Raw genomic sequence first — 12,091 nt, 5'->3', positions numbered from 1 at the left:
GAATTAAACCTGGTAGTATAGTTAACTAAACCTCTCACTTGTTTGGACAGTCTCATTTAATTCCATTTTATTGACAACAAGGCATGAGAAAAACAGACTAACAAATAAATAGGTAAAATTGTCAAAAATTGAGGTACAACAGTAAACGATGTATTATTTATTATTAATCACCATTAAGATAAATAACTATTTCAACAAAAAAACACTAAGAAAAACAAAATGGCATATAGACAGTCTGTAGACAAAATACATAAGCAAAAATGAAAGACCATGGTACAACCAATAATCATTGCACAATACCACAATAATCTAATGTAAGTACCGACTCACGCCAAACAAATATTATCAAAATTGAACTAAACAGTAAAGATTTAAAATATACAAATGCAAATAAAAAGAACACCTTAAAAAATAGAAACAGAACAGAATTTTATTTGTACACAATTACTTGACTGCTGTGTTAAAAGAGCACATTTGCAATCCCTGTTGAAAAAGGTGTATTGCATTTACAGCGTCTATATAATCCATGAATATTCATCCGTTTGGACAAGGATAGACTCACCAGTGGCGCATAAAGAATACAGGACAAATAAAGTTCATATTGAATTGAGGACTCCAAATTCCTTAATTTTTTTAATTGTTAAATACAGCAAACGCGTACGATACCTTTTTTTTCGAATTGATTGGAAGAAAATCTCCTTGCAATTGTTGCACATGAGTGTTTTACATATTTGCACATCTTTTCGTAAGTGGTGGTTTTCAGTGCTCTTCAACTTATCTTTTCTAATTGAATTGATTCAAACTTTATATTTCTGGTGTAACAAATTACATACCTGGTATTTTTTATGGGTTCTATCCTTCAAAATGATGTAATTTCATAAAAAAAATTATAGTATCATTAAAAATGTTCTGATATCTAGTAAATATTAACAACAAAACATATTTAGGACCTACAATAAGTAAATTATTTCATTCGAGATATTCAGTACAGCATATCATCAAACTATGTTACACTAAATAAAAGTCCTGGAATCTGTCCGATAGTTGTATCTGTATTATCCTTCGAATATCGCGATTTTTCAAAATTAAAAACAATTCCGTTTTAAGTTATTGTAGACTGTCCATTCTCACCATATTGGTACGACGGTCCTTCCATATTGAGCACTGCATGATACCTTTTATTGTTCAAAAGTATTACTGGTTCAGAAAAAAATATTCTAAGCAACCCGCTTTCAGCCTCTCTACTATCTAAGTTTTTTTATGTTACATTTATTTCTTTCGTATCATCTTTCAAAGTCGCGATAACTTTACAATTCGATCGTCCGTCTTTACATCCGTATGAGAGAAATCCGTGTAGTTTTATGTCTGTAGAAACCCAGAAGCATATTGCACCAACTCCTTTAGAACTCCAGCAAATATTTAACCCTGATATCATTCCAAATCGATTTACAGCTAAAATACTGGTATAACAGGATTCCACAATTTTTGATTTTGATAGTTCGAAGATTACTACAAATGCCGTCTCTAAACTTCTGCTGAAGTCTGTTTTCTTCAAAGAAATGTTGTATTCCTTAATTTTTGCAGACTGATTTGATACAAAAGATTTATGTCCATTTACATTTCTGTTTACCTTTTGTACTTCTAACATTATTTGGGTCTCTGACGCCTCTGCAACACATGTCTCAAGAATCTGCTGTTCGTTTTTAATTTTTCTATGTATATTTTCGAAGCTTAATTTCAAAACGTCAATATCGTCTTTTGCTTCATTGTAATGTTTTCGCTTATCTTTCAGGTTACAAATCTTGGTAACTAGATCATTTAAACTATTCTCAAGTTCCTTTTGTTTCTCATTAAACTGTGACTTCAGTTTTCCAGCTTGCCTATCGAGATTAGAAATAATATCTTTCTATGGCTATTAATTGATGACGCCATTGCCGTCCTCTATACCAGGAAGTGATAAACAGCGTATATATATATATATGTATATATATATATATATATACAACTCGTCTAAACATCAACCCAACAATGTTAGATCTGTAAATTTGCTTTCGCAAATTTTGTTCTTCCCTCGCCGGGATTCGAACCCATGCTACTGTGATATCGTGACACCAAACCGCCTGCACTGCAGCCGTCCCGCTAGACCACACGACCACCTGGGCTCTACAAAAATAAAGCTTTCAGTGGCCGTGTGTTACCTTTCCTCGTCAGTTTTAATCTAGGGCGTATTAAAGTACATGATATATAAGGCATGGAGAGATGTTATTGTTACAGATCAGCTCAATTATCTGTAGTAAAGGATCCTACAAATTAATGCAAGATACAGTCACAGAAAATAATTATATTCATAAGTACGCCTGAGTCAGTGACAACTCTACAACAGATGTATCCATCGGATCGCCATCAATGATGGTGATACATGGCTGTGTACATTATGTATATACAACTCGTCTAAACATCAACCTAACAATGTTAGATCTGTAAATTTGCTTTCGCAAATTTTGTTCTTCCCTCGCCGGGATTCGAACCCATGCTACTGTGATATCGTGACACAGTAGCATGGGTTCGAATCCCGGCGAGGGAAGAACAAAATTTGCGAAAGCAAATTTACAGATCTAACATTGTTGGGTTGATGTTTAGACGAGTTGTATATACATAATGTACACAGCCATGTATCACCATCATTGATGGCGATCCGATGGATACATCTGTTGTAGAGTTGTCACTGACTCAGGCGTACTTATGAATATAATTATTTTCTGTGACTGTATCTTGCATTAATTTGTAGGATCCTTTACTACAGATAATTGAGCTGATCTGTAACAATAACATCTCCATGCCTTATATATCATGTACTGTAGTACGCCGCTAGATTAAAACTGACGAGGAAAGGTAACACACGGCCACTGAAAGCTTTATTTTTGTAGAGCCCAGGTGGTCGTGTGGTCTAGCGGGACGGCTGCAGTGCAGGCGGTTTGGTGTCACGATATCACAGTAGCATGGGTTCGAATCCCGGCGAGGGAAGAACAAAATTTGCGAAAGCAAATTTACAGATCTAACATTGTTGGGTTGATGTTTAGACGAGTTGTATATACATAATGTACACAGCCATGTATCACCATCATTGATGGCGATCCGATGGATACATCTGTTATATATATATATATGCATATCAAGGTTCAATTTTATCGATGAGCATATAACTTAAAGTATTTATGACTTAAAATTTGATATGAAGGGGCACGCGGGTATAAATTCATTTTTTTTTTAAATATAGGATCCCGCTATTTATTTTGTTCAAATATAACTTTATCATATACTTAACAAAAAAAATAAAATAAAAAGGGAATCACCGTTCATTTTAGCTCACAATGTGCCTTCAAAAGAAGCATGCGTTTTTGTTAAGGTCCTTTTTTGTTAGTGAACTAATAGGAGAAATAAAGGTATTATCGAAATTAAGAATAAAAAAAAAATAATTACAGAAATCGCCTTAACTTTACAATTGTTTAGTTTTTATGGACTTATCATTTTTTATCTGGGAGGGGTGCTGGTCAAATACAAGGGTGATCAAGTTTTTTTATTCTGTATGTGGACAAAGGGGGTTATAAATTCAAAGTGGGGGATCAATATTTTTTGCACATGGAAATAAGTAGTTAACATACGCCAAGAGACAAAATGTCAAGAAGAATATTTCAACAGTCAAATCGAAATATATATTCTAACACCATTAATATATAGTTAAGTAAGATATGACAAGACTTGGTGATGTAGGAAGCTGCCATTTTGTGTCATTTTGTCCAATATCAAATGCATAGGTGCTTCATAATCCCAATAATTCATTCGTTATGTTCACGCATTTCGATCACTAAATTAACAAGCATTCTGTGAGTATTGCATAGCAATACATAGTCCCCTACCATTTAAAAATTCATTGTAAATTGCAATGGAATGATATTCAAATTTGATCTATAACTTGTCATAGTGTAAACAACATAGAATAACAAACAAACCTACCACTAAATTCTTCAAACGACTTTTTAAAGAAAAAGAAAAAAATCCAAAATGTCCTTTATTACCTTAGGTGTATTTGGCAACACTTTTAGGAATTTTGGATCTCAATGCTCTTCAACTTCGTACTTTATTTGGCTTTTTTTTTTTAACTTTTTTCTTTTAACTTTTTTGGATTCGAGTGTCACTGATGAGTCTTTTGTAGACGAAACGCGCGTCTGCCGTATATATAAAATTTAGTCCTGGTATCTATGATGAGTTTATTTATCTTAATACAATGTCTTTTACAATTCTTTTTAAAAATTAGTTATTTCCCTTGGAACATATATCTAGTAATTAATAAGTATTTCGTTAAAAACTCAATTCTATGGAAAGTTAAAAGATGAGTTATATCCCTTTGAACAGAAATCTAGTAATTAATAAGTATCTCAGCAAAAATTTAATTCTAGGGAAAGGGCTGAAATTGAACAAGGAGAAAAGCTAAAATCGCGAAGGTCGAATTTGACCTGTAACTTGTCATGATAAAACAATACACCAAATATCAAATCAATATCTTCAAGCATGAAGAAAAAAGTCTGGAAACCTGATTTGCCGGACTAACGGATGGACAGACGGACGGACAGAAGGACGGACACAGTGCAAACCTAAAGTCCCATTCGATTTCATTAGTAAGGGACTAATAAGTATTACTGCCAAGTTTTGTCATAATCAGCTTAAAAGTTTGAGAGATTACAGATCTACAGAGATTTGTGCAAAATTTTGTCCAAAAATACAAATCACGCTGCATCATGAAAGAAGATGGTGTAGAACAATAAATTCTCCAATAAATGATTAAATATTCATATTATCTGCATACAAACAGTTGAATATTGATACAAACGATGATTCTGAGATGATGAGAATGACTCAATGGAGGTTTCAATAAGGCCTTGAATAAAACTTAAGTTTAAGCAGCGTTCAAGAGAGGTACATAAAGGATCCCTCTAAGTAAATAATGTGTTGTTAATGTTTCAAAAAGTTTACTTTTCAATGTGCATTTTTTACAGAGTTATTTAGGATCAAGTTTTCTTTGATCGCTCAATATAGGAAAATAGAAAAAAAAATCGAAAAACGCTACTCGAAGCACTGGTTTGAGCCATATTTCAAGGCAATATACCCTCAAATATGTTTTTGACTCAATCCACTGGGAATATTTCATTTTCAATATTTTCGTAAAATAACATGATAAATACTTTGCATGTTAAATAGAGAGGGGGTAACATTTTTTTAATGTTTATACAGGGTGGGGTCAAATAAAAATAGTGAAATATTATGGGGGATAAAAGAAATTTTGTTTGTTTGATTTTAAAGTGAGCAGCCCCTCCCAGGTAAAAATTGAGAAGTCCATAAGTACAGCTTGTTTGACAAAAATAATGAAAAACATAGGTCACTGATGAGTTTAAAAAAATATTTCAATTTTGGTCCATTAAAGGTAGATAATTTTGCGCTTTTCGATGATATAAACATTTTAAAAATCATCTGGGTCCAAAACGATTTTTTTTTGTCGATAATTGTACCATAGCATAAAGTAGCATCTAATAGTTTAATAAATAAAATTTTTAATGAAATTGTTTTTTTTTTTTTTTTTTTTGCTGAAAGTATGTAACCTCGAGCCTCTTTAATTGCTTGTTTATTTCATATTTTATTTTCACAACTACAAGTTTTATCGGTCTATTATTTTTAAAAGTGAACAATATTTCAACTACAGAAAATCAATTTTGCATAAATAAGCCATATATTCAAATCAAACTTATAAATTATAAATAATAGTACTCTTGTTTGTATTTGCTATTTCAGAGTACTTGAATTCTTATTTGTCAATGCTTTATTCATGTAGTTTATCTCAAAATAACGAAGCAAAATAACTGAATATTGTTTTCACGATCTATTTATGAAGTACATCTTCATGAATTTATAATTTGGCTACATAGTTTGAGAAGAAAAACAACCATACTAATACCTTTACATACCCGAATGAATGTATAATAATGTGAATATACTCATCCTAATGAAGCACGTAGGACTGTTACAATAGACATGATTTTAAATAAGTAAAAAACAAGAAATTGGTTTTTACCACGAGCTGTCGATCCATCATATCTGGTAAGTCAGATCAGTATGCTGTGTTTCTTTTTTCCCCTTGTTAACAACAATTGTGTTGCCTCCCTAATTTCTGTATTTAGCAAAAGATAGTGTGGCATTCATTTCGCTTAACTAGAATACGTTAATATCAAGGGGTCAGCTGAAGCCCGCCTCCGAGTGCGGGATTTTTCTCGCTGTGTTGTAGACTCAATGATTGTTTTAGCTCTGAGGCCTGGTTGTTGTCTCTTTGACGCATTCCACGTTTCCATTCCCTTCCAATCCTTTGTATGTCATTACAACAAAGATTAAGGTCGTTGTTGGTAGGTGTTTTAATATTGGCTTGATCTCCCCTTTTAAATCTGATAGATGCTTTTTGTGCTTTTTTGTTAAATTTTTTTTTTTTTTTAGATTGTGACACAGTGATGAGTGATGTACCCACACTTTGACTATTTTACCTATTATGCCTGTTTTGTTCACGCATCGTTGTAAATATAATGGAATTTGATGCGACTGTCATAGAAATGCGAAGTTTACTGCTATAAAACCAGGTCCAATCCAACATTTTCTACATTTGAAAATGCCTGTACCAAGTCAAGAATATGACAGTTGTTGTCCATTCGCTTGATGTGTTTTATCATTTGATTTTGCCATTTGATAAGGGACTTTCCGTTTTGATTTTTTTTATTTCAAAACTACATGTCAAGTCCATTTATATCGTTATCCAATGTTGATTTTTATGATAATGTCCATGAGTTTTTAAACCGGTAATTTAGCTTTCAAAAGTTACAGAAATGGAACCACTAAGGACTACATGAAATTTGTTCTCTTCCAGGATTCAAAATTTATATAAGTTTTATTTGTTTTAATATTAATCGGTTTTTATTTTTTTTATTGCTTTTTTTATATTTTCCCTATTCATCGATTAGATACGAGGGTATCACCAGCCCAGTAGTCAGCACTTCGGTGTTGACACGAATATCAATTATGTCATCATTTTTATGAATTTTCTGTTACAAAACTTTGAATTTTTTGAAAAACTAAGGATTTTCTTATCCCAGGAATAGATTACCTTAGCCGTATTTGGCACAACTTTTTGGAATTTTGGGTCCTCAATGCTCTTCAACTTTGCACTTGTTTGGCTTTACAACTATTTTGATCTGAGCGTCACTGATGAGTCTTATGTAGACGAAACGCGCGTCTGGCGTACTTAATTATAATCCTGGTACCTAATAACTAATATCTTACGGTCATAGAGTTGAGATGATGGTTTACTGTGTCAGAACAAGGCAATTGTGGATCCTTCTACTTTCAAAGCATCGACAATTGGTAACACTGATCCTTCTTCATTTCAATCTTTTCTTACAAACGAAGGTCTTGCAATTAATACTGACCCGTATGGCAAGGCATCGGTAACTATACTCGAGGAATAAGTCTAACAAGATTTTTTCAATCCACTTTAAGACTAAAAACATCCTTTTTTAAACTTAAAATGGTAGTTCCTACCTGTTATAAATCTATTTCATATATGTTTAGATCAATGTCTGTTGACGTTCTTGTGCCCTCTTAGTCAGTTAGGATGAGGCATGCCCGACTCCTTCGTAATACTTCATATGTTTTAGTTACAGAATGGAACTTTTTTTTATCATGGTTCTAAGCAAGGAACATGTTAATTTCAAAATGACATTAAAAAGAGGGACGAAAGATACCAGGGGGGTAGTCAAACTTGATTGAAAAAAAAAACTGACAATGCCATGGCTAAAAATAATCAGACACACACATACAAATAATAGTACAGAAGAAATAACATAGAAAACTAAAGACCAAGCAATACGAACCTCTGACTTACACAAATCGTTGGTTGCCTTGTGTGCCGTTCATATGCAAATTGATAAGCGGTCAATTACCTCTTTTTGGGGAACTGAACATTTTTTATGGGGCTTTTTTTTTAGAATAAAAAGTAGTTCTGGTGGGTCAGATTACAAACAAATAATTTTATTGTTAGTTTCGTCAAGATTGGTAGTAAGAAAATAACACGACAGAGAACTCTGGTTCCGTCTTTGAAATCAACGTCCAGACAGGGAAGCTGAAATTATGGTTATTCGTGCATTTCAAGAAGATTCTAACTCTAAGCTGCTGATTCCTGTTCAAATGTTATCTTTTAAACTTGGGAAAACCTATAGCCAACGTTCAAATTCTACACTTTTCGTCCCTTCAAGGGTCTTGTTCTATATATGTCTTTGTTCATCTGTGTTATTGAACTGTTATCTCACTAATCGTTTCCCAATAACTATTTGTGAATGCATTAGATTCCCTTGAAATAAAATATTAAACTCCCAAGGTAATTGCATTGGTTCAATTATGAATTCCTACATTTACAGTTAAATACGTAACTATTATAAACAAATGTGATAGTTATATTAAAGGGCAAGCATAATAGAACCAAATATTGACCTGAAACCCATTACCCTAAAGTCATCCAAGGATAATATTTTCATACTTGTTGGTCGGTAACAATTAGTGAAGCCATAAATCACTTTACTGTACCCATTTAAAGTTTTGTTATATTGATCTATTTATTGATATCTCACTTAAAAAGAAATCCGAATTTCGTTAAAAGCAATCGGTCTACCTTGTGTGACTCCGCTTTACTTCATCTGGAGGTGCATAATCGACCGAGTTGTGACAAAATTAAATAAACTATTTTTGGTTTACATTGATTTTTGATAGTGAACAATTGACACAGGTTCTAACTTGTTCATGCTAATAATTATCAAAGGTACCAGAATTATAGTTTAGTACGCCAGACGCGCGTTTCGTCTACATAAGACTCATCAGTGACGCTCATATCAAAATATTTATAAAGCCAAACAAGTACAAAGTTGCAGAGCATTGAGGCTAAGTTATCCTTACATGTATTTGGCATTATGTGAAAGTGCATTTTGGTCACATGTTTCGATATTTTTACATCGTATAAATGTTTGGCTTTAGGTGTATAAAGTGTTATTTCATTTCTTTGAAATAAAACAATATCATACTGACATGTCATGCAGCTTCATTTGAATTTATTTCATTTTAGATTCTACATTTGTATAAAGTTAAGACTTTAAAATATGATGACCTCGAACATCTCTAAAAGAGGAACGAAAGATACCAGAGGATTAGTCAAACTCATAAATCGGAAATAAACTGACAACGCCATGGCTAAAAATGAACAAGACAAACAGATAAACAATAGTACACATGACATAACATAGAAAACTAAAGAATAAGCAACACGAACCACAAAAAAACTAGGGGTGATCTCAGGTCCTCCGGAAGGGTATGCAGATCTTGCTCCACATGTGGCACCCGTCGTGTTGCTTATGTGATAACAAATCCGGTAAATAGTCTAATTTGGTAGGTCACATTCATGAAAGGGAAGGGGATTGTAGTTACGACGTAAGGAATATATCCGTTATCATTTGTGAAACAGGTATTCCATAACGGTCAACCAACTCGTGATGGCGTCCGTAAAATTTATGAAGGGATGATTTCAACTTCACCATTTGGAACTCTTGGTTTAATAGCTTCCTTGTGAGCAACAACCCTCTATCAAGAAAATCATGATAGGAATAAAAATTAATGCAAGCACGGGAATATCGTATCAATTGGGAGATAAATACCCCGTATGCAGGTGCTGCTGGAATGTTGCTACCTAGAAATTGAAAGTTCACAATTGGAAAGCTGCAATCATCTCTTTTGTCGTAAAGTTTTGTTTTCAACCGACCCTCATTGTCAATTCCTAGATGTAAGTCAAGATATGAGGCACGTATTGTGGACATCCACATCTGGCGCCCTTAATGTTGTTACCACTTAGACTCGGTCTAGGAATGTTCGTATAGTGTGAATACTGATCGATATATTATTAAATTAATATTCAACTGGTTATTAACGGTTTATCTATTTATTACACCAGATAAATAATGTCAGACTGACTATTCAGTACTGCAGTATAAATATTCAAAAGAATCTATTTGGTGTTTGTTCAATTAGGATATATAGTTTGATTGAGTCCTGTGATCGTATTATCTGTTGAACAGAAGGATATATCAAGCAATATACGCGTGGTCTTTAGCGGTTTACAAGATAATGTTCTATCACAAAGAATGTTGAATTGAAGAAAAAACATGAGATAAAGACAACTAATGATTGAAAAGAAATTGTTGTTAATAAAATTACTACCGATTGCGTACATTTGATTTGTACCTGCTTAAACGGTGTAACAATTAAAATAACAAAAATACTTCACTCCGAGGAAAATTTAAAATGGAAAGTCCCTAATCTAATGCTTAAATTAAACGATCTAACAAATAGATAACGACTGTCATAGTATAACCGTGAATAAAACTTGCATACACCTATATGTGTGAAAAATACTTTAAAAACTAAAAACCAAAAAAATTTTCTCATAAATCTGTCAATTTTTATTGTTATGCAAGTTATCTATGATTTCTTTTGTCTGTTTTGTGATTTTAAGTTACCCTAATATTTTAAGTCGATCATTTTCTTACCTCAGGAAGGCTATCTAATTTCGCACTTCATTTTACCTTTTATTAATTTTTTTTAGCATCACTGGTGAGTCTTTTGTAGACGAAACGCGCGTCTGACGTACAAAAATATCAGCTTGATATGAAAAAAAAAAGAATATAACAAAAATACCAAATTCCATGGTAAATTCAAAAAGGGAAAATCTATAACAACTGAAACAAATTGCAAATCTAATCGCCAACGAAACATATGAAAAACAACTCATATTACTGACTTGGTACACGCAGGCATTTTCATAAGAGGTGTTGGGTATAACATAGTATTATAGATAGCTGAATCTCCCATCCCTCCACAGTAACTTTTATGATTTTTTTGCAAAGGCAACCTAGTCATCCTGTATTTTCAATATTTTAAAAATAGTAAAAGACATAACGTTCATTTGAATGAAATCTAACAATCACGTGCCAAAACTAAATGGAAGAATTATTCTATATTTCTATATTTAAATACACAACTGTTAAAATTATTAAAGGGTAGTAGTAATGGACTTTATATTTAACGCATTAGCCAAAGTCGTTAAAGGGTAGGTATTTGATATTTGTTAATCGATAACAATTTAACCAGCGATAATCCAGAGTACAAATTTAAAGTCGTGGCACTTGATATAATTACAGATATATTCTGTTTACAGTATTTATAGTATTTCATAACTGTTCAACTTTGTTTGCTTGTGATTTCATAAACAACTTTTTTAACGTTTAGACAAATGTGCAAAGTAAGGTGTAAGTAAGTCCGTATAAAGAGTATTGTGGAGGGGTGCAAATTTTGTAGGGCGAAAAGTGTTTGGACCACCCAGGCAAATATTTTGACAGATTTAAGATCGCCTAAGCATTATACTGTTAAGATGTACCAATTGCAAATTTATCTACAAGAATATTTATTATTCCAATCAAGGGCCCTTGATGGGCAGCATAACATGTACACATAAAACAATACATCATGATTTGTAACAGAAAAACATTTTTATAAACTAAAATGAAACATTAAATACATAATAACAGAATATCATAGAGGTAATCCTGAGCTCCACTTCAATTTCGCATACATTTCGAATATCGGTATATGACATAGTGAGAGGTTAACCTAGCTATAGAACTAGGTTCAATCTACCATTTTCCCTTGCCGTTCTAGATATTTGCTGTTTTACTTTCTTCTAAAGTTAACATGGGACCTATATATATATATATATATATATATATGTATTTGTCTCAGACTTGACTTACAAAAACTAATTTGTCAATTTTGCTGACCGAATAAATTAGAAATAATTTTTAAATTTAGCTCAAAGATTGTCACAAGAATATTCAATATAAGATAAAAGATTACCTACTTAACAACTCGTAAATACATAATGTTATCAGTTATGATTATTGAG

Source organism: Mytilus galloprovincialis, chromosome 6 (assembly GCF_965363235.1).
Source record: "Mytilus galloprovincialis chromosome 6, xbMytGall1.hap1.1, whole genome shotgun sequence".
NCBI lineage: Eukaryota > Metazoa > Mollusca > Bivalvia > Mytilida > Mytilidae > Mytilus > Mytilus galloprovincialis.
Note: the sequence above shows the minus strand (reverse complement) of the source record.